Genomic DNA, 23914 nt, shown 5'->3' with positions numbered 1-23914 from the left:
GTTACAAAGCAGAGATTCCATATTTTAGAATGTTCTCATTCAGCTAATTTTTCAGAAATAAAAAAGCTGTAGAAATGCCATTGCTTTCATATTATCAGAAAGAATAAGAAAATCAGCTTAATTACACTTTTTGGAATCATTTACCTACAGCTAATTCACAGAGGTTAACAGCATTAGTAATGAGCTACAAGGTACGCTGCAGCTTAGCGCAAGTGTCTTATTTTGTCAAGACAAACAAGTTGTGTATTTTAAGAAGACTTTTTTGTCTTATTTGGTAGGTCTGGAGACATTTTTGTCCCCGGGACTTACCTTCTCTTCTTCTTTAAAGACGCCTTGAGTTTTTTTGCTTGCACAGAAATTCGAAATCACTTTGTCTTAGAAGAGTAGGAAATCTAAAACAAAATAAGTGAAATATATAAACTGGAAGAAAGCTTGATCTGATGTTTTATATGCATAATTTCAGTTCTGAAACTCTTAAAAAGCTGAGATGCATGGTAACGAGAGATTACTGCTGACTTAAAACAAATGGAACAATTCTTTTTTTTTTGAATTTTATTTATTTATTTTTTATACAGCAGGTTCTTATTAGTTACTTATTTTATACATATTAGTGTATATATGTCAATCCCAATCTCCAAATTCATGAATGGAAAAAATTCTTAATAATCATAAAAAGTCTACCGTAGCAGTGTATTAAGCTAAACTTTATTTCATGAGTCCATCTAGAGCCTTTTTGCTTTTTTCTTCTAGTAGTAAAAGCAAGAAATTTATATGCTGATTTATCTTTGCGAAAAGTGAAATGTTTGTGAATTTATCTAAGACCTGCCACCTTTTTGTCTTGTTTAAAGCCCCTCCCACTCAGTCCCTGTTGCTAATTCCGATTATACATGATGATAATTAGATTAAGGGTAGGACAAACTTTAGGCCACACTGCATTCCCAGAGCCCAAGATTATGTTTACTACTGTGTGAATTTACAAATACTTGTTTCTGTTGAAGGGAAAAAATGCATGTGTTCCTCGTTTTTGCATTTTACTTAGTCATTTTAAACAGCAATCACAGCTAAAATGAATCCATTCCTTGAGTTTTAACATTTAGTTTTCATTTTAGCATCATTATCCTTTGGAATAACTTCCAAGTGTCAAACAATGAGTCTTATTCTCTCTGTTCCTCCCTTTCCTTCTTTCTCAACTATACCAAGAAACAAAAAATGAAAATAACAACAAAGAAACAAAAATACAGGGAGGATATAAGATAGGTCAGAAATTACTTTTAGGTTTTGAACATTGTTGACTAAGAGATAATTGATGTAATTATTAGAAAAAGGGAAGTGAAGAGAAAGAGCTCGTTTTTCAGAAAGCCGTTGTATTTGTTTTCAAGGGGCCACATCAATATCTAGTTAATACATTCGCTGAAAGTGTTGAGTTACAGTGTGAGGAGTCATGGAATGGATGTCATTCTCCAAGACATGCAGAGAGGCTGGTCTACTCTTGAGGAAATATCTACGTACAGTGTTGGGGAAGGAAGAGTCAGGAACGGAGACGGGAGGACAAGAATCTGGTCAAGGAGTCACACTGGAGGCCGTGGACAGTGTTTTGTGAAGAGCTAATTGGTAAACAGTTGTGGAGGAAGAATGCCACCTGCCACATGAGTAAACAAAGGATGCTCTGGCCATCAAGCTATCAGACTCTGCAGCCACGTCCAACTGGCTCCTTGCTCACCTCTTTGGAGCAGTCCCTCAGAGCTAACTGAGAGGCTGTCTCCCGGACCTAAGTCCTCAGCAAGTCCACTGAATTAACATAATTCTCAGCTTTTACGTTGTGCTTCTTTTTTTTTTCAGGCACCACAGTGTTAAACGCTACTGGTAGATTTGAAAGGACGAGAACTGTCTGAAAATCATAGATTTGATTTTGGAAAACATTTGTGTCTTCTGAGACAGATACTGTGGTCACATAGAGGGTATAAAAGCTGACTTACAGGAGGAGGAAATCTGGATCACGACAAGAAGAGGGAAAGAAAAAGTATGACAGAGTTGAGGAAAATGTCTTCTTGGTGGTCATTTTGCTTTTGGTAACTTACGGATGAATCAGCTTGAGCATGTGACTGCAACAGAAGGAGAGACCAGTGACGAGAGGAGGGTAATTAAGGTCAAGGGTAGGTGGGAGGTTTGGCTGTAAAGGAGGAGAGATGCCATTTTTTGAGGCAGGAAGGAGAAAGTCATTTAAGAGGGACATGGGTGGAGCTGATGACTTGAGAAACTGTGAAACATGAAAGTGACTGGAGAGGATGCTTGGGCAACACGATTAGGTGTTAAACGTCAACGAACACACAAGGTCGGGTAGGGATCCAGTGAGACTGGGCAGGACAGGTTTATCCTGGATTCTCATGATTTTCTCATGATTTTCTCAAGAAACTCTTCATGAGTCTCCAGCTAAGAAAATGAAAGGTGAAGCTAACCAAGGTTGGGGATCTTGGGTTGGCCAAAAACTGGATAGTCAAGGAGATGTACAGGAGTCAAGGAATGGGTGATTTTGGAGACGGGGCTGGATGTTTCAATTGGTTGACGAAGCCCTTTCCCTCCTTCCCTCCCTCCCTCCCTTCCTTCCTCTAATTCCTCACTTATTTATTTATTAAACAGATACTTACTGAGAACTTTCTTTCCTCTAAGCTCTGTGCTAGGCATCAGAGAGAGAAGTAAGTGGCTCTTAGATCAAGAATTTGTGGAGGAGGTGAGGTTACTTCCTAGTACTTTTTCTAACCATAATCATGTCAGCCACATTCATCAATCCTAGGTGCACTCTCTGTGTAATACGTGTATATTCGTATGGGTAGACCTTTCTCTCTCTCTCTCTCTATATATGGCTTCATTCGTGCTTGTCTTATCTCTCACATGAATTCATCTGATCTTTGCACACAGTGGGTACTTGATATATGACACAGATACGATATATATGTCCTCTGTATTTAAATTTTTTATCGAGTTAGAATTAACATGCACTATTATAGTAGTGTCAGGTGTACAACATAGTGATTCAGTAAAAACCTCGTGCTCCTTCAGGCTGAGTGCTGGGGGTCTAAGAATGCCACTGGGCCACAGTGCTACTGTTGCACAGCTAATAACGGCTATAGATGAGTCCACATGAAGGGAGATTTCTACAAAATATCAAGGGGGAGGGGGGAGTGATGAGGCATCCTGAAATCAGAAATGGTTTCTTGAGCAGAGAAAAGTAATTCAACTCTGGTATGTGGTGATCTATGCCCACAGATCAGTATTCCTTTATTGAAAGAAAAAATAAAATAAAATCATCTTTTGACCAAGAAAACAGGATTCTAACATCTCATGGACTCTGGGTGGGAGCCACTGTGCACTGGAGAGCAAACGAGCAGCGAAGTAAAGGCTCTGGCTCTGCAGTACAGGGGATTTCAACTACAATCCTCTGCTCTACCAGCTGAGCTACTGAAGGGACCAGGGGGCTTGGAATGGCTCCTGGGAACCCAAGGTTTGGAGGAAGTGTTCCAGGGTTCCTCGAAAGTTGGATTTGAATTTCATCTTTTAAAATGTGTACTGCAGTTTCTTGCAGATATTCAAGAAGTTCATAGCTCTGCTTTGGTCTTGAATGCTAGACTCTGTGGCTCTTTCCATATGTAATTGCTGATGGGTGAGCCCCGCTATAGCACCTATGTTTCAGGTTCAGGGAAGGCCCAGGCTGGGCTTGGGCCTCTGGCTCTGACACTAACCCTCCACGATCTCACAGCACCATTAGGGTTGTTACGTTTGGTGTTACTTGTCCTAGTCACATTTGTAAGATTCTGAAAGGGCAGGTTCTGAAACCCAATTCCTGTGGATGAACCCCAGCTTTGCTACGAAACTGCCATGACTCTGTAACCTTGAGTGAGACACTCAATCTCTCTGTGCCTTAATTACTTCACCTTTAAAATGGGGAGAAAATGAAATCTTCCATGCATTTACCGAGATAGAGTTAATATTCGTAAGCACTTAGAGTGCTAGCTAATATTTTAAAATGCTGTTTAATTCTAATTATTATTAATATTTATACATTAAAATAGCTTTTTCCTAGTCAGCTGCAATCATTGTTTTTAAGAGTAGGAACAGAATCTTCATGGGTAGTGGGATATTTTAAATGGACATTTTTCAAGGGATGTTTAGATTGATTGGATTCATAATGAAAACAGTCACATTCTTCTAGAACTAACTTTTCAATTCGTATCAACCATCCTGAACAACAAACTGAAGGAGGAGGGAACAACTGTTGAAAATGCTCATGTAAAATCAGGTAAAGCAGAGAAAGTATAGCGATAATTGTCCTTAGGTTTCATCTTTTAGGCTGATTAAAATGATCGTAAATCCTCAGTGTCTCTCTGTAGTGAATATATTCTCTACTCCCCACCAAGTTTCAATTTTATCTCGAAACAAAGCATAGTGAGCAAAACAATAAGATGCAGATTCTTTCTGTATAAACTGACTGATTTGGAGAAGAGACCTTCAAGATGGTGGAGGAGTAAGACGCGGAGATCACCCTCCTCCCCACAGATACACCAGAAACACATCTACACGTGGAACAACACCTACAGAACACCTACTGAACGCTGGCAGAAGACCTCAGACCTCCCAAAAGGCAAGAAACCCCCACGTACCTGGGTAGGACAAAAGAAAACAGAATAAACAGAGACAAAGAATAGGGACGGGACCTGCACCAGTGGGAGGGAGCCGTGAGGAGGAAAGGTGTCCACACGCTAGGAGCCCCTTCGCGGGCGGAGACTGCGGGTGGCAGAGGGGGAAGCTTCGGAGCCATGGAGGAGAGCACAGCCACAGGGGTGCGGAGGGCAAAGCGGGGAGATTCCCGCACAGAGAATCGGTGCCGACCGGCACTCACCAGCCCGAGAGGCTTGTCTGCTCCCCCGCCGGGGCGGGCGGGGCTGGGAGCCGAGGCTCGGGCTTCGGTCGGAGCGCAGGGAGAGGACTGGGGTTGGCGGCGGGAACACAGCCTGCAGCGGGTTAGTGCGCCACGGCTGGCCGGGAGGGAGTCCGGGGAAAAGTCTGCACCTGCCGAAGAGGCAAGAGACTTTTTCTTCCCTCTTTGTTTCCTGGTGCGCGAGGAGAGGGGATTCAGGGCGCTGCTTAAAGGAGCTCCAGAGACGGGCGGGAGCCGCGGCTAACAGCGCGGAGCCCAGAGACGGGCAGGAGACGCTAAGGCTGCTGCTGCCGCCCCCAAGAAGCCTGTGTGCGAGCACAGGTCACTCTCCACACCCGCTTCCGGGGAGCCTGTGCACCCCGCCACTGCCAGGGTCCCGGGATCCAGGGACAACCCCCCCGGGAGAACGCACGGCGCGCCTCAGGCTGACGCAACGTCACGCCCGCCTCTGCCGCAACGTCACGCTGGCCGCTGCCGCCGCAGGCCCGCCCCGCACTCCGTGCCCCTCCCTCCCCCCGGCCTGAGGGAGCCAGAGCCCCCGAGTCAGCGGCTCCTTTAACCTCGTCCTGTCTGAGCGAAGAACAGATGCCCTCCAGCGACCTACACACAGAGGCGGAGCCGTATCCAAAGCTGAGCCCCGGGAGCTGTGAGAACAAAGAAGAGTAAAGGGAATCTCTCCCAGCAGCCTCAGGAGCAGCGGATTAAAGCTCCACAATCAACCTGATGTACCTGCATCTGTGGAATACCTTAATAGACAACGGATCATCCCGAATTAAGGAGGTGGGGGGGTTTGCTTTCTGCTTCTAATTTGTTTCTGGTTTTATGTTTACCTTAGTTTAGTATTTAGAGTTTATTATCACTGGTAGATTTGTTTATTGATTTGGTTGCGCTCTTCCTCCTTTTTTTCTTTTATATAGAGATATATATATATTTTTTGCTTTTTCTCTTTTGTGAGTGTGTATGTGTATCCTTCTTTGTGTGATTCTGTCTGTATAGCTTTGCCTTTACCATTTGCCCTAGGGTTCTGTCTTTTTTTTTTTTTTAGTACAGTTTTTAGCACTTATTATAATTGGAGGATTTGTTTGTTGGTTTGGTTGCTCTCTTTCTTTCATTTTTTCTTTTAATAACTTTTTAATGTATTTTTCTTTCTTTCATTTTTTCCCCTCCCTTTTCTTCTGAGCCGTGTGGCTGACAGGGTCTTGGTGCTCCGACCCTGTGTCAGGCCTGTCCCTCTGAGGTGGGAGAGCCAAGTTCAGGACACTGGTCCACCACAGAACTCCTGGCTGCACATAATATCAAATGGCAAAAGCTCTCCCAGAGATCTCCATCTCAACACTAAGACCCAGCTCCACTCGACGACCAGCAAACACCACTGCAGGACATCCCATGTCAAACAACTAGCAAGACAGGAACACAATCCCACCCATTAGCAGAGAGGCTAACTAAAATCATAATAAGTCCACAGACACCCCAAAACATACCACCAGACGTGGTCCTGCCCACCAGAAAGACAAGATCCAGCCTCATCCACCAGAACACAGGCACCAGTCCCCTTCACCAGGAAGCCTACACAACCCACGGAACCAACCTTACCCACTGGGGGCAGACACCAAAAACAACGGGAACTACAAACCTGCAGCCTGCCAAAAGGAGACCCCAAACACAGAAAGTTAGGCAAAATGAGAAGACAAAGAAATACACACCAGATGAAGGAGCAAGGTAAAAACCCACCAGACCAAACAAATGCAGAGGAAATAGGCAGTCTACTTGAAAAAGAATTCAGAATAATGATAGTAAAGAGGATCCCAAATCTTGGAAATAGAATGGAGAGAATACAAGAAACGTTTAACAAGGACCCAGAAGAACTAAAGAGGAAACAGATAATGATGAACAACACAATAAATGAAATTAAAAATTCTCTAGAAGGAATCAATAGCAGAATAACTGAGGCAGAAGAAGGGATAAGTGACCTGGAAGATAAAGTAGGGGAAATAACTGCTGCAGAGCAGAATAAAGAAAATAGAATGAAAAGAACTGAGAACAGTCTCAGAGACCTCTGGGATAACATTAAATGCACCAACATTCAAATTATAGGGGTTCCAGAAGAAGAAGAGAAAAAGAAAGGGACTGAGAAAATATCTGAAGAGATTATAGTTGAAAACTTCCCTAATATGGGAAAGGAAATAGTCAATCAAGTCCGGGAAGCACAGAGAGGCCCATATAGGATAAATCCAAGGAGAAACATGCCAAGACACATATTAATCAAAGTGTCAAAATTAAATATGAAGAAAAAATATTAAAAGCAGCAAGGGAAAAACAACAAATAACATACAAGGGAATCCCCATAAGGTTAACAACTGATCTTTCAGCAGAAACTGCAAGCCAGAAGGGAGTGGCAGGACATATTTAAAGTGATGAAAGGGAAAAACATACAACCAAGATTACTCTATCCAGCAAGCATCTCATTAAGATTTGACAGAGAAATTAAAACCTTTACAGACAAGCAAAAGCTAAGAGAATTCAGCGCCACCAAACCAGCTTTACAAGAAATTCTAAAGGAACTTCTCTAGGCAGGAAACACAAGAAAAGGAAAAGACCTACAAAAACAAATGCAAAACAATTAAGAAAATGGTAATAGGAACATACATATCTTTATCTACCTTAAGTGTAAATGGATTAAGTGCTCCAACCAAAAGACACAGACTGGCTGAATGGATACAAAAAACAGGACCCGTATATATTCTGTCTGCAACAGACCCACTTCAGACCTAGGGACACAAACAGCCTGAAAGTGAGGGGATGGAAAAAGATATTCCATGCAAATGGACATCAAAAGAAAGCTGGAATAGCAATTCTCATATCAGACAAAAGGGACTTCAAGATAAAGAGTATTACAAGAGACAAAGAAGGACACTACATAGTGATCAAGGGATCAATCCAAGAAAAAGATATAACAATTGTAACTATTTATGCACCCAACAAAGGAACACCTCAATACATAAAGCAAATGCTAACAGACATAAAAGGGGAAATCGACAGTAACACAATCATAGTAGGGGACTTGAACACCCCACTTTCACCAATGGACAGGTCATCCAAAATGAAAATAAATACGGAAATACAAGCTTTAAATGATACATTAAACAAGAGGGACTTAATTGATACTTATAGGACATTCTATCCAAAAACAACAGAATACACTTTCTTTGCAAGTGCTCATGGAACATTCTCCAGGGTAGATCATATCTTGGGTCACAAATCAAGCCTTGGTAAATTTAAGAAAATTGGAATCGTATCAAGTATCTTTTCCAACCACAATCTTTTCCAACCACAAAGATATCAATTACAGGAAAAAAATCTGTAAAAAATTCAAACACATGGAGGCTAAACAATGCACCACTAAATAACCAAGAAATCACTGAAGAAATCAAAGAGGAAATCAAACAATACCTAGAAACAAATGAAAATGAAAACACGACGACCCAAAACCTATGGGATGCAGCAAAAGCAGTTCTAAGAGGGAAGTTTATAGCAATACAATCCTGCCTCAAGAAACAAGAAACATCTCAAATAAACAAGCTAACCTTACAACACCTAAAGCAATTAGAGAAAGAAGAACAAAAAAACCCACAAAGTTAGCAGAGGGAAAGAAATCATAAAGATCAGATCAGAAATAAATGGAAAAGAAATGAAGGAAACCGGAGCAAAGATCAATAAATATAAAAGCTGGTTCTTTGAGAAGATAAACAAAATTGATAAACCATTATTCAGACTCATCAAGAAAAAAAGGGAGAAGACTAAAATCAACAGAATTAGAAATGAAAAAGGAGAAGTAACAACTGACACTGCAGAAATACAAAGGACCATGAGAGATTACTACAAGCAACTCTATGCCAATAAAATGGACAACCTGGAAGAAATGGAGAAATTCTTAGAAAAGCACAACCTTCTGAGAATGAACCAGGAAGAAACAGAAAATATAAACAGACCAATCACAAGCACTGAAATTGAGACTGTGATTAAAAATCTCCCAAGAAACTAAAGCCCAGGGCCAGATGGCTTCACAGGTGAATTCTATCAAACATTTAGAGAAGAGCTAACACCTATCCTGCTCAAACTCTTCCAAAATATAGGAGAGGGAGGAACATTCCCAAACTCATTCTACAAGGCCAACATTACCCTGATACCAAAACCCGACAAAGACATCACAAAGAAAGAAAACGACAGGCCAATATCACTGATGAACATAGATGCAAAAATCCTCAACAAAATACTAGCAAACAGAATCCAACAGCACATTAAAAGGATCATACACCATGATCAAGTGGGATTTATCCCAGGGATGCAAGGATTCTTCAATATACGCAAATCTATCAATGTGATAAACCATATTAACAAATTGAAGGAGAAAAACCATATGATCATCTCAATAGATGCAGAGAAAGCTTTCGACAAAATTCAACACCCATTTATGATAAAAACCCTCCAGAAAGTAGGCATAAAGGGAACTTATCTCAACATAATAAAGGCCATATATGACAAACCCACAGCCAACATCATTCTTAATGGTGAAAAACTGAAACCATTTCCTCTAAGATCAGGAACAAGACAAGGCTGCCCACTCTCACCACTATTAGTCAACATAGTTTTGGAAGTTTTAGCCACAGCAATCAGAGAAGATAAAGAAATAAAAGGAATCCAAATCCGAAAAGAAGAAGTAAAGCTGTCACTGTTTGCAGATGACACGGTACTATATATAGAGAATCCTAAAGATGCTACCAGAAAACTACTAGAGCTTATCAATGATTTTGGTAAAGTAGCAGGATACAAAATTAATGCACAGAAATCTCTTGCATTCCTATACTAATGATGAAAAATCTGAAAGAGAAATTAAGGAAACACTCCCATTTACCATTGCAACAAAAATAACTAAATACCTAGGAATAAACCTACCTAAGGAGACAAAAGACCTGTATGCAGAAAATTATAAGACACTGATGAAAAAAATTAAAGATGATACAAACAGATGGAGAGATATACCATGTTCTTGGATTGGAAGAATCAACATTGTGAAAATGACTATACTACCCAAAGCAGTCTATAGATTCAATGCAATCCCTATTAAACTAGCAATGGCATTTTTCACAGAACTAGAACAAAAAATTTCACAATTTGTATGGAAACACAAAAGACCCCGAATAGCCAAAACAATGTTGACAAAGAAAAACGGAGCTGGAGGAATCAGGCTCCCGGACTTCTGACTATACTACAAAGGTACAGTAATCAAGACAGTATGGTACTGGCACAAAAAGAGTAACATAGATCAATGGAACAGGATAGAAAGCCCAGAGATAAACCCATGCACATATGGTCACCGTATTTTTGATAAAGGAGGCAAGAATATACAATGGAGAAAAAACACCCTCTTCAATAAGTGGTGCTGGGAAAACTGATCAGCTATATGTAAAAGAATGAAATTAGAACACTCCCTAACACCATACACAAAAATAAACTCAAAATGGATTAAAGACCTAAATGCAAGGCCAGACACTATAAAACTCTTAGAGAAAAACATAGGCAGAACACTCTATGACATAAATAACAGCAAGATCATTTTTGACCCACCTCCCAGAGAAATGGAAATAAAAACTAAAATAAACAAATGGGGCCTAATGAAACTTAAAAGCTTTTGCACAGCAAAAGAAAATATAAAGAAGCTGAAAATACAGCCCTCAGAATAGGAGAAAATATTTGCAAATGAAGCCACTGACACAGGATTAATCTCCAAAATTTACAAGCAGCTCATGCAGCTCAATATCAAAAAAACAAACAACCCAATCCAAAAATGGAAAGAAGACCTAAATAGACATTTCTCCAAAGAAGAGATACAGGTGGCCAACAAACACATGAAAGGATGCTCAACATCACTGATCATTAGAGAAATGCAAGTCAAAACTACAATGAGGTATCACTTCACACCAGTCAGAATGGCTGTCATTAAAACATCTACAAACAATAAATGCTGGAGAGGGTGTGGAGAAAAGGGAACCCTCTTGCACTGTTGGTGGGAATGTAAATTGATACAGCCTCTATGGAGAACAGTATGGAGGTTCCTTAAAAACATAAAAATAGAACTACCATATGACCCAGCAATCCCACTACTGGGCATATACCCTGAGAAAACCAAAATTCAAAAAGAGTCAAGTAACACAATGTTCATTGCAGCTCTATTTACAATAGCCGGGACATGGAAGCAACCTAAGTGTCCACTGACAGATGAATGGATAAAGAAGATGTAGCACATATATACAATGGAATATTACTCAGCCATAAAAAGAAACGAAATTGAATTATTTGTAGTGAGGTGAAGGGACCTAGAGTCTGTCATACAGAGTGAAGTAAGTCAGAAAGAGAAAAACAAATACCATATGCTAACACATATATATGGAATTAAAAATAAATGATTCTGAAGAACTTAAGGGCAGGACAGGAATAAAGACGCAGATGTAGAGTATGGACTTGAGGACACAGGGAGGGGGAAGGGTAAGATGGGACGAAGTGAGAGAGTGGCATGGACATATATACACTACCAAATGTAAAACAGATAGCTAGTGGGAAGCAGCCGCATAGCACAGGGAGGTCAGCTCGGTGCTTTGTGACCACCTAGAGGGGTGGGATAGGGAGGGTGGGAGGGAGACGCAAGAGGGAGGCAATATGGGGATACATTTATACATATTGCTGCTTCACTTTGTTATACAGCAGAAACCAACACAACATTGTAGAGCAATTACACTCCAATAAAGATGTCAAGAAAAATTGATTAGCTTAACACCGTAGGAAAAAAATGTACACCAACAAAATTTAAATATGCCAATGAAAATAGAGGAATAACATCATTCAAGGAAAGTCACTGTCTCACTCTCGAGGTGGCAGGTGACTCTTGCAGAAAAATTATTAAACCCAGTTCTGCTGATAGCAGGCAATTACCTACTTTGAAAATACAAGTGGTATAAACGTTCGGTAATATAGAATCTAAAGCTGCATTTTAAAGTTTGGAGATGAAGATGATTGGAATTATTTACAATTCAACAGCATCAGAGTATAGATAGGCAGAACCCTGTTCTCCTTAATTTTGTTTTTTATAGCCTTGTATTACACATAAGTATTAGAAAGATTCTTTATGAAAATACATAACATTCAAGAGGAGGAGACACTTTAGGCGATGAGGGTGGTTTTAACACGAAAGAAGCTGACAACAATACAGTCAGGTCTGTGGACTGTCAAAACCATTTCAAAAAGCAAACTGAGCTTGTTATAGAGAATCTCAGCAAGAAAAATCAGTTCAATAAAGTTATGGCTGAGAAATATCTAAGTAATTTTTTTCTAATCGGCAAAATTAATAGCATGCTTTTGGTGTCTCACTTTCCATTTTAATATGAGAAACACATGAAAAAAGCAAGAGTGGTGGCTTCTATACACAGTACTTTGAAAATTCATTCAAGTGGGCTTTGCATTATGGGAAGATAAAACTAGCTGACTGGAACACCTTCTTAGTTACATGTATATTGGTTTGTTCAGCAAATACGATTGGGCATGTTTATGTGTCAGGCACTGTTTTAGGTTTTACGGATAAAGGTGAGCAAAGGCAGAATCAGCCTTTGTCCTCATGTAGCTGGGGGCAGTTATTAAACAAACTATCACACAAACATAGCTGTATACACAGCACAATGGTGAGTAGTGCAAGACCACACAGCAGAAAGACCTGAGAGGCCTAGAAAAGGCTCTTTGAGGAAGATGGTAGGATTTACCCGGGCCCAATGGAGGAGGCTTGAGAAAGGGGAGTGGAGAATCTTGCAGAGTGAGGGAATAGCTTATCCAGAGGCCCTGTGGTAGAAGGGAGAATGGTGAGCTTGAAGACCCGAGAGAGACCAGTTTTGGGGGCTCAGGGCCCTGGGCGTGGGCTCTGCTGGTGCAGAGGAGGTTGGGTGGTCAAGAAGGGGCCAGCCTTGACAGTGCGTGGTAGGGTGCATTAAGGATTTTCATTGTTATTCTGAGGCCAGTGGAAAGCTTCAAAGGGATTCAAGCAGGAGACATGTGGTCACGTTTGCATGTTGAGTACTGTGGCCACAGCTTGGAGACTCATTGGGAACTATGTCAATAGCCACAGCAGAGGCAAGAGAAAAGTCACAGTGAGAGACACCCATGCAGCTGAAGAACAAAGGATCTGGGTGAGGTTTACGAGGTGAGATAACAGTACTAGTCAGTAGAAAATGTCACACTCATGTTCAATAAACAGAATGTTTCAGAGCTCTGCAAATTCTACTGCTTGTGAGTTCCAGAATTCCTGTTCTCATAAATTCTAAAGTTTCAAAGATTCAAGTTTGCTGCGTGTCCTGAGGGCCTTTTAGTATTAAAATGGCAAGCGAGACCAAAATATGCTATTGATTTTGCTGATCAAAATAACATGACTTACATACTTCTCAGTCACGACTTCATTAAACTAATTTATTTATCTTGCTGTTATTTTTGATAACAAGCTCTATCTGCTCATTTGAGTTGTTGTTACCACACTTTCAATTTTCTGTAAAGCAGCAATAATGCAATTTAAACTTTGGAAATCGACGTGCAAAATGAAACAATTTAAGTAACACACTTTGAGTTATTTCTGATAGAAACAAATCTTAAGGTCTTGCGATAGATGAGACATCGGAAAATGTCATTGTAGGATGTCTCATGATGTCACAAGATGTATTTGAAAGGTGTTTTCTGCCAAACGATGACGTCAAAATTCAAACTGTGTGGGGAGCCTGTGGGCCAACTTCCTCCAACCTGAATATTTACCCAATGGTAAGGATGTGAGCAGTTGAATATTATGAATGACCCAACTAAGTCTCAATATTCTATGGCTCATCTTTGCAATGCTCTTAGTTTATCTGAATTTAAAAAGTTGAAAATATCCAAGTCCAATATATTTTCTTTTTACATCTCTCCTTTTCATATCAATATAAGGATAATAGGGACTTCCCTGGTGGTGCAGTGGTTAAGAATCCACCAGCCAATGCAGGGGACACGGGTTCAAGCCCCGGTCCTGGAAGATCCCACATGCCGCAGGGCAACGAAGCCCGTGCGCCACAACTACTGAGCCTGTGCTCTAGAACCCACGAGCCACAGCTACTGAAGCCCACGTGCTGCAACTACTGAAGCCCGTGCGCCTAGAGCCCGTGCTCCGCAGCAAGAGAAGCCACCGCAATGAGAAGCCCACGCGCCACAACGAAGACCCAACACAGGCAAAAATAAATAAATAAAATAAATTTATTTTTAAATAAATAATCAGGATAATGTGAAGACTGTTTAAATGTTTCATATGCATCTTACAGTTTTAGTAATAAAAATGACAGTTCATTTTATACATTAGTTAACTCAAGATTTAGCTGCCTTAAATCCTTTTTGCAAGAAGGCAGAGTGTCAATAAATACTACATGCATAAATATCTCATGAGCAAACCACCGTCAAGATCCACCTCACTTCCCCAACAGGTAGTAAACGTTCTATACTTTTGTGATTTACTTAAAGTGCTACAGCGTCGTAGTTTTACTCTCCTCCCCTCTACCCGCACTGTTCAACTCTTGATGGATGGATGTATTTAGTACAGACTTTTTGAGAAATCCACTTTCTTGTAAGCAAAACAAATACAAGATACAACAATGCCCGCCTTATTTATTTACTTATCTTTGTAAAGAAGTGTTTCAGCTTTTTGAAGGAAAAATATTACTCTTAGAATCCTGGCTCTGGGTTTTCTTTCTGACCAATAGTTAATCTTTTGAAGGCTGCTCTCCCCCCGCCATCCACAGTTTACCTTCAATGTTTTTTCTTCGTCGTCAACAACACATTTAAAAACTGAAATGTATAATTGCGAGTGCATTATTGTAATGTGCTCTTATAGGGGAATAAAATAACTCAACAGCACAAGAGCAGTAAGGAATTGGTCCCCTCTACAGAAAGTGCCGAAAATTTAGACCCATGTAGCTCCACGACCTCTACAGCGTCGGGAATGCTTCTAAATTATTTTATCATCACTGCGTCATAGGCACGAGTACGACAACCAAGGCATTACAATTACAGTGGATTTTGGTAGACGTGATATCTTATACTGCTACAAATTATATAAATGAGAAAAACATTTCCTTGATCTTTCAAAATAAGCTTCCTTGGTGGCATGTTGTCCACAAAATACTCCGCTGTCAGGAAATGTCTAAGACAAACACACAAACACATGAACAGCCTTTTCACCAGATTTGAGGGAGCGCCCACTGAGATAGAATTTTCCGCACACAGGCGGCCAACGATCGGTCACACACACAAGGTCAGTGGTACCATAAGCTAGAAAGGGCCAGTCAGAAACTCCTCACTGTGATGTAACCTATGTTCAAAATTTGTCTGATATCAGGGTAGGTCTATATCTTTTTTGACAAAAAACCCCAAATGTGTCTTGTCCAGGAGGGAAAGAGAAACCTATTATAACTCTAACTGAGACAAACTCAAAAGCTATTGAGTCCGTACTTCCCCTCTACATGTATTCTCAGATTCATCAGGCTTTAACAAATATTAAAGGTCTAAAAATAAATAGTAGCAGCCCCAAACCCCAAGCTTTTTAAATAGCCAAGCTGGCCAGTATCTTCAAATGCCTTCATGACATGTGGAGTGGATCGCTGTTATTGGTAAGTGGAAAGGGGGGGGGGGGAGTTTAAAAGAGGACTGTTTTCATAAATAAATGAACGTCAAGAAGAACTTTTGGGCCGTGCTTTCAGAGCCGTTTCAAAGCGACAAATAAGCGAAAACAAATAAACCAGCCCCTCATTTTGACCTAGATTACTGTTTAAACAAAGGTACATGCTCTTAATTTACATGAAAAGCAATTAGACCTGGAGCTGACTGCACTGTGAAAAATGCATCTGCTTAGGACAAGCTTTTACATTTGAGAAGAAAAAGAGCTGGAAGAGGTTTTTATATTTGAGAAAAAAAAAAGAGCTGGACGAGGTCCCCCGACCCCCCGCCAAACCTTACCCACTTATCCACTTTGGGCCAGAAATGTTATTAAAAGTTTTAAGCTTGTTGAGACAAGAGTTATTATTGTTACACATGTTTAAAGGGTGTTTAAAATTATGTTCTGATTCAGACTTCGAGCCCAAATTTTGACATTTTATGATGATGTCTGATATTTAAGAAATGGCTAGAAAGTGGTATAATTTTTTTCCTTCTCCGGAATGCTTTGTGAACAAGCTAGACTTTGAAATACAAAGGTAAAAAAGGAATTGAGAAAACCGTAGCAGGAATGATATTCATATTTACATTTATTCATATTATTAAAATACGAATTCGTAGTTTATATCTTTAGAGTATGTTTATTTTTCTGTAGAGTCAAGATTTTATCAATTCAGTAAATGCCTCTTTCCTTTTTTCTTTCTTTTCTTTTGGAACGTTTTTGTTTTGTTTTGTTTTGTTTTTCCGGTGAGAAGGATGGTACGTGTTCTTTTCAAGAAGTAAACATTTAAAGGAGAAAGTAAGAGATTGACTACTCTTGACATTTTGAAATTACATTTTCCCACTTACATTTATTTATTCAGCAAATATTCATTGTTCAGCTGTTGTCTAGTTGAATATTCCTAGGCGATAAGGGACACAGTGGCTAACAAGGCAAGCTCCACTCTTGCCCTCACAGAGTAAGAAGTCTAGAAGACCATTATACCAGTGGATAAATGCATTATAACTACAAATTTGACAAATCTTTAAAAAAAATTTTTAGGGGCTTCCCTGGTGGCGCAGTGGTTGAGAGTCTGCCTGCCGATGCAGGGGACGCGGGTTCGAGCCCCGGTCCGGGAAGACCCCACATGCCGTGGAGTGGCTGGGCCCGTGAGCCACGGCCGCTGAGCCTGCACGTCCGGAGCCTGTGCTCCGCAACGGGATAGGCCACAGCAGTGACAGGCCCGCGTACCGCAAAAAAAAAAAAAATTATTATTATTTTTTAATTGAAGTATAGTTGATCTACAATGTTGTATTCGTTTCTGGTGTACAGCAGAGTGATTCAGTTATATATATACATATGTATATGAATATATATGTATTCTTTTTAATATTCTTTTCCATTACAGTTTATTATCAGATATTGAGTAGAGTTCCATATGCTATACAGTAGGACCCTGTTGTTTATCCATTTTATATATAGTAGTTTGTACCTGCTAATCCTACACTCCTAATTTATCCCTCCCTCCCTTTTGGTAACCATACATTTGCTTCCTACGTCTGTGAGTCTGTTTCTCCTTTTGAAAAGTTCTTTTAGTGAAAAAATAAATGATGGTGTATGGAAGAATACAACAGAGGGTCAATTCCAGTCTTGGGTGTATGTTAAAGCTTTCCTGTGGGAGTTTGAGTGGGACGTGACAAATAAGTAGAAGTATTAGGTGGAGTGGGAAAGAGAGGAGGAAGGAAGAGGGAAGGATGTGCCAAGGCCTGGGAAGCGAGGCTGCTGGTCGGTCAGCACGCGGCAGGACTGAGCGGCGAGGAGGGCGTGGTACCAGGTACGGCTGCAGAGGAGGGCGGCAGCCTGATCTCGCCGAGCCTGAAGCTCACTGTGAAGACTGTCTGTGTTTGTTATCCCTGAAGGGATGGAAAACCACTAGAGGATTTTTAAGTTGGGAAGTGACATGATTCAATTCAAATAGCCACTTTGAATGATTGCTTTTAAAACACAGTAAGTATATTGAAGATATTCCCAGAGCTTCACGAGTCATGAGTTTCAGGGCCGGGGAAGCAATGGATACTTCTAAAATGGAGCTGGCCAGAGATTCCTGGCTCCGTGCAATGATAAAAACAGAGCAATTCGTTGGCTTCCTTCAGGCCTCTGAGTCTCATGCAACAAAGCAGAAAAACCCAAGTAAACCTTTTTTCTACCATAACGTTTCCAAGAGAAATGAGGTCAAGGCTACAGGTCAATTTTGGTCTGGAGGTAAAACGTCTAGTCTGTTTAAAGTCTTACTTTGTTTTTATCCTTTCATACCAGGACTGGTACATACAGGCAAGGCCATTCAGTGAAAAATATTGTGCAAACTAATCGGGGTAGTTGACTTGGGGGTGTTGGCAATAAAACTGAGGGACGTTCAGACATTATGTGTACAGGGAGGGTGGAAATGTCCACATGAGGGACTGTAGCTAGTCTGCAACACCTCAGCTCATCCCTGACGTAGGACACTGGACCAGAGGGAGCTTCGCCAGAGGCACTGGAACCAGCCCAAGTGACACGGGCAGGATCTGGCTTACATGACTCAGGGCATTTGCAGTTTCTACTTCAGTTCCACACAAATCTGGAGAGAGGGAGGGCAGATCTCCAAGCTGGGAGGGGCAGTTGCTCCCAGGGCGCTGGGCAGCCGAGAAACACCAAACATCCACTGAAGGGATCAGATGCTGAGAGCAGCAAAGGGAAATGACAACGCTGTCATTAACCAGGTAATCAGCTGAGGCAAGAGGGCAACTGAATCCGACTCAGGCGTTTCCGCGAGTTTGTTTCACGTGTACGTCCATGAGATACAACTTTCGCGTGGTTTGCTTTTCGTTATCCTGGGAGGTTACAGATGTTGTACAAGGGTCTGGACACTGCCACTTATGCTACGGATGATCCTGGGAAGATTTCTTAGTCTTTTACCATGAAAATAAGAAGAAAATCCTGCACAGGATTGTTCTAGAATTAAATGAGATGATGTACGATGTCTGACGCAAAGTGATTGTTTAGCAAATATTAGCTCTTATTATATTTCAAAATCTGTGGTAAAATGCAATTTCTCTGGGTTTTTTGGTTTATACATCTATGTAATAGGAAGCGCCCAACTGTTAAATGGCTTGCATTTGTAACGCATGCAGAGCCTTAGAGGGAATACCACTTTATCAGTGTGAAGGATTCTGAAAAATGCAATGGAAGATTTCATCTAAGCTAGATAAATATTATTATCCTCATTATATAAAGGTCAGAGTGATGCAGGGAACTAAAGTAACTCGTCAAAGAATGTCAGCGCTTGAGATTACGATTCTGTCTTTCCTAGGTCCTGCGAATGCTGTTAGACAGAGGCTCTCTGAAGCAAAACATCCTCCATTTAAGTCATTTCAAACGTGCCAAATGCTGACAGCTCAGCCACTTCTTTTGTTGTCGTCGTTTTTCTCCATTCAGCGCACATCTCCGAATTAAGCAAATAGTTAAGGAAAAAGGAAATACAAGTTTGTGCCATTATGGCATTGGCTAATCAGGGAGGATGGCTACAGAGAATGAAAGGCTCAGGATTCTCCTTGCGTATACTTACAAGAAGACCAGGAGAAAGTTAGCGATTCCATCTCAATTAATTAACATTGAAAACCAAAAGACTCATTCATTACCAGCATAGAAATAAGCAGTAGTTTATCTGGGGTTACAAACCAAATAACTACTCACTCAGAATTAGCTGTTCCCTAACTGCAAACATTCACAGCACCACTTCCAGCTCTAGGCACATACGCAATGTATTCTCCTGCCTCACCATAGCTTCTCGTGGTTTGCATTATCATCTGATATAATAAGCTCCTTACCTTGCGCAAAAGCTTTAAGATCTCTATTGCCTTTACTCTTCCTCTGAAGACATCACAAATACATCATAAAGTGTGCCCTTAGCTTGTAAAAGAGCAAGGGAAAATCACCTTAGTCAATCTCTCTGAACATGTTCATGGGCTCATGACAAGTTCCAGTTGGGGTACTGATGTAAGTTTGTCACACAGATTGATGCTGTGACAATTTATAGGATTCTATCCCTCCTGTCATATGGGCCTCATGTAAAGCATGCAATAACTAGAAGAAAAACTGCTTAAAAAGCCTGCATCATTATTTTAACCCACGGGACTACATTTCTTAGGTTCGCATGCAAATAAGTTGCGTGTGTGTGTGTATCTGGATATCATAATGTTGACACAAACTTATTAATAAAGAGTTTATAGTGAAGAAATCTTCTCAACAATCATATTCACCTTTCAAAGCACAACAGGTAAATACTGCATATAAGAATAAGCAGTGCTATCTCTCTCACTATTACACTAATCTTAATGACTAAGTGAAACTCAACCCAGGAAGAAGTCCATTTCATTATACACACGAGCATAATCTTCACTCGGTGTGGTAGAAGATCAAAGACAAACCAACCAACCAACCTCTCCATCAACCTACGTTCCTGAACCACAAAACTTCTTGCTCTTCTCATACCTGTATTTTGGGGGGGCTTCAGCAGGGGGGTGGGGGAACAGCCATGGCCGGGGGTCAGGGGACTGGATGAGGGTGGCAGCCATGGGGAACACTGGCAAGGGAGCAGTAACTGGGGGGCAGGACTGGCCTTGAGAGGCTAAAGGCAGCTACGCCCACAGCCCGCTCTGTGGCCTCCATCTAAGATCCAGAGACGGCCTAAACTTGTGCATCATCTTGTCCACGTTTGGAATGTGTATTAATCACAAGGCAAACAATGGGGGTGACTTGGAGGATTTTATGACTTTTGGAAAATGAATTCTTGATCAAATCTAGGAAAAAAATGTAATGGCCCAAATCACAAATGCTATGTTTTATGTTTTAAATTGTTTTGTATTGTCAGTTAATTCGTATGAAAATATTAAAAATGATTGTCACTTTGTTATTTTGTGCGTAAAACTAATCAACACTGGAAAAAATCTAAATAGTATACTAATAACAAATTTCTAGAAATTACAAAGAGAACACATCTGATTTGTACATACTAATGGCCTGTGTTCACTGGCAAAGAAGTAATTTTTAGTTCATGATGTGATTATTTAATGATATTATGGGTATATTTTGAACCCAAGCACATAATTTTTTTCTTTTTCTTTTTTCGCGGTACGCGGGCCTCTCACTGCTGTGGCCTCTCCCGCTGCAGAGCACAGGCTCTGGACGCGCAGGCTCAGTGGCCATGGCTCACGGGCCCAGCCGTTCCGCGGCACGTGGGATCTTCCCGGACCGGGGCACGAACCCGTGTCCCCTGCATCGGCAGGCGGACTTTCAAACCACTGCGCCACCAGGGAAGCCCCAAGCACATATTTTTAATACTCTGTTAAGCAAATACATTTTGCCTGTGGAGAATGTTACAGACATTAGTATGGCGGATGGATGTCATCACATTTTGTAGTTACAACTCAGTCCTGTAATTACTCTGTACTCAGAGGTCCCGCTGAAGCCCAAGGTTTTCTCAAAGAACTTCATGGGGGACATCGGTGAGGAAGAGGACAAAGCAGCTGTGAAACCAGCTTTTATAAACATGGTGTTAGGTAAAAAATCTAAAACCCAGAACACGTCATGCTAATAAGGAAGTGAAAGCAAACTGTGTTCCTACTTGAGAATTTAGAATTAAGTCTATTTTCATAAATGGGGTAAGAAGTTTCACTGTCTGGGAAACTTCTGTGGATCAGACAACCTCAAGTGCCTTGATTAGAACACCAAGAACTGGAGAAATTCAAGGTTACAAAGAAACAAGAATAGAAAAGTGGATATAATACTATTTTGCTTTATGGAGCACATTTCTGCACAGTGTTTATTTACCTCAGCCAATGCTGCTTCGAAGGATAAATGTCTCTGAAACAGGAAAAAGAACAACTCACCCCACGTTAAATTAAGGCGTCAGAGTCGGATCTTTAATCACTCAGGTATTTTGAGTGGCTGAAAATATCAGGTTCCCAAAATAATCCATAAAGATTATGAATCGGTTCATTGATACAAGCCTAAAAATTCCCAAGATCTTTAAAGAACAAACTCCATGTTTCTAAGGTAATGAAGTTTATCTCTAATACACTGCAGACAAAGTGTGATTAAAATGGCCACCTTAAAACTGGAAGATTATGAATTAAAAAAAAATGTAAAACGATGAAATTTCTGGGGTTTCTGAACACCTGCACCAGAAATGACTGTGCTTGGTGATAGCTCGCTCTATGAAATCTAGGAGGAAGTCCAAATGCAGAAAAACAAAGATGTTCAGGACGCTAAATTTTCAGCGTGCCTTTTCTCTTTTCCCCGCTATGAAGGTTCTAACAAGAGGGAAGGGGGTTTACGGACTACAAGACCACCTGGCTGCCGTTATGTAGAGCTGAGTCCTCAGCCACTGTAACAACTAAACGGTCTTTGCAGGAGGGTGCGGGCGGTCGTGGTGGTCCCAGGGGAGGCCTGGGCTCGCACAGAAGCACCCCAGACAGCACCTGGCGCAAGCTAACACTGTAAAGGTGGCTCTGAACACTGGTTGCTGTGAAAAAGTAGAGAGAAACAGTAGAGTGCAGTTTAATTCCCCTTAAATTCCCTTTGAGAAATGGGGTATGTCTTGCGTCCCTTAATTTAAAAACCTAAGTCTCATTTTGATCATTTGTAAGAATGTGCATTTCCACTCATACTGGACTTTGCTTTTATAGCAGATACAGCCAGGAGTGGTGTAATTGGCTTAATGAACTTTACCATTAATTATATATTCTGTTAATCTCTCTGCACGTCAGTTGGAAAGGTGGACCCCTTCGAGCTAGGTCTCTGGTCCCAGCGTCTGCTCTCAGGAGCTCAGAGATTTCTGCTAGGACGACCACCCCAGTGCACCTCATTAGGACTGGCTGCCTGGGGTTCTGTGAGGCTGAATACTTCCCTGGTGCCCCGTCCGTCCTGCTGCAACTTATTTGTTTTGTTTCTCATCTCAGGATCAGCCTGCCTGTGCCTTCCAACATGACAATTAACTAATTTCATCAATCTAATTTAACCTCGTGCTGCAGTGAGCAGACTCTAGGAGGGGCCCTGGGGTCATCTCTAGGTTCCTTCTTCCCCTGCTGGCGTCCTCTGTTCCTCATGAAATCCCAGTTTTCATCATAGATTTCTGGAGAAAATGTGCTCCCCTCTCTTTCTGAAATGACAAGTAAATTCTATTTTCTGAGGCAACTTAGAGGGACAGGTGAGGACATGGCTGTGGTGAGGATGGTGAAGTGTGCTCTAGGCTTTGTGGGAAAGGGTTTTAGGATTGATTAGTGATGTCTCCCCCGGGTCAAAAATGGCCCCATATTTGCTGACTTTGTCTCTATTTCATAGAGCGGGAGGTTAATAGTAGGTAGCTGCCTGGTGTGTCTGCATATCAGCTCACAATTTTACTACTTTTAGGGTAACCAAAGTTGTCAAAATTATATATAGAATACTCACAGAGAAAGGTTATGTCTTTCATTCAAATGAAAATGTAATTTTGGGCAAAATTTGACTTTTCCTGGTCAAATTCACAGTGCTCAGTTAATTGTATCCATGGCATTCTTAGATGCTGATTCAACAGATTCTCCCCGAGCCATAGCTTTTCTTCCCAGAGGCATTTCCCTCAGTTCTAGACTGGTCCCTACAAGTCCCTGAGCTGCTGACTTCAGTATCAGAGGAGAAAGAGAGGCACAGAGTAAAGTGGGAACAAGGGACATGAGTAGGAAAAGAAAAATATGCTGGAACAGGAAAAGCGGTCAGTGAACCCAGAGTAATGAAACTAATATTCTTCTGCAAATGGAAGGTCCTCTCCATGGCAACTGCAACTCACACTGAACCAGGGTAATGGGGCTGAGAAAACACGGGCCTCCCGAGAAAACTAGTTTGGAGGAGGACACATCTGCTTGTATAATATAAGCTCTAGCGTACCTACTAGGGAGAAAAATCAGTGTTATTATCGCAGTCATAAATTGGATCCTTACCTGTAATTTTAAAAAGAAATGAAAAATTGCAAACCTGATAAGGGGTTAATATCCAAAACACATAATCAGCTCATACAACTCAATGGCAAAAAAAAAAAAAATCTGATTTAAAAATGAGCAGATGACCTGAATAGCCATTTTTCCAAAGAAGACATATAGATCATGGCCAATAGATAACATGAAAATGCTCAGTGTCGCTCATCATCAGTGAAATACATGTCAAAACCG

The 23914-nt window shown here is 41.0% G+C and overlaps 1 long non-coding RNA gene across 1 annotated transcript in view; it reads right to left on the bottom strand.

Moving 5' to 3' along the window:
* Positions 1–333: 333 nt before the first annotated feature.
* LOC137216080 (uncharacterized) overlaps positions 334–23914 on the bottom strand; it is a 284238-nt gene continuing 260657 nt past the window's right edge. The window contains exon 3 of the long non-coding RNA XR_010939585.1: positions 334–392. This is a non-coding gene — a long non-coding RNA (uncharacterized lncRNA). The remainder of the gene's footprint in view (positions 393–23914) is intronic.

The sequence above is a fragment of the Pseudorca crassidens genome, chromosome 21 (assembly GCF_039906515.1).
Source record: "Pseudorca crassidens isolate mPseCra1 chromosome 21, mPseCra1.hap1, whole genome shotgun sequence".
In the NCBI taxonomy this organism is placed as follows: domain Eukaryota; kingdom Metazoa; phylum Chordata; class Mammalia; order Artiodactyla; family Delphinidae; genus Pseudorca; species Pseudorca crassidens.
The sequence above is the reverse complement of the archived record's forward strand: the minus strand, read 5'-3'. Positions and strand labels throughout refer to the sequence as shown.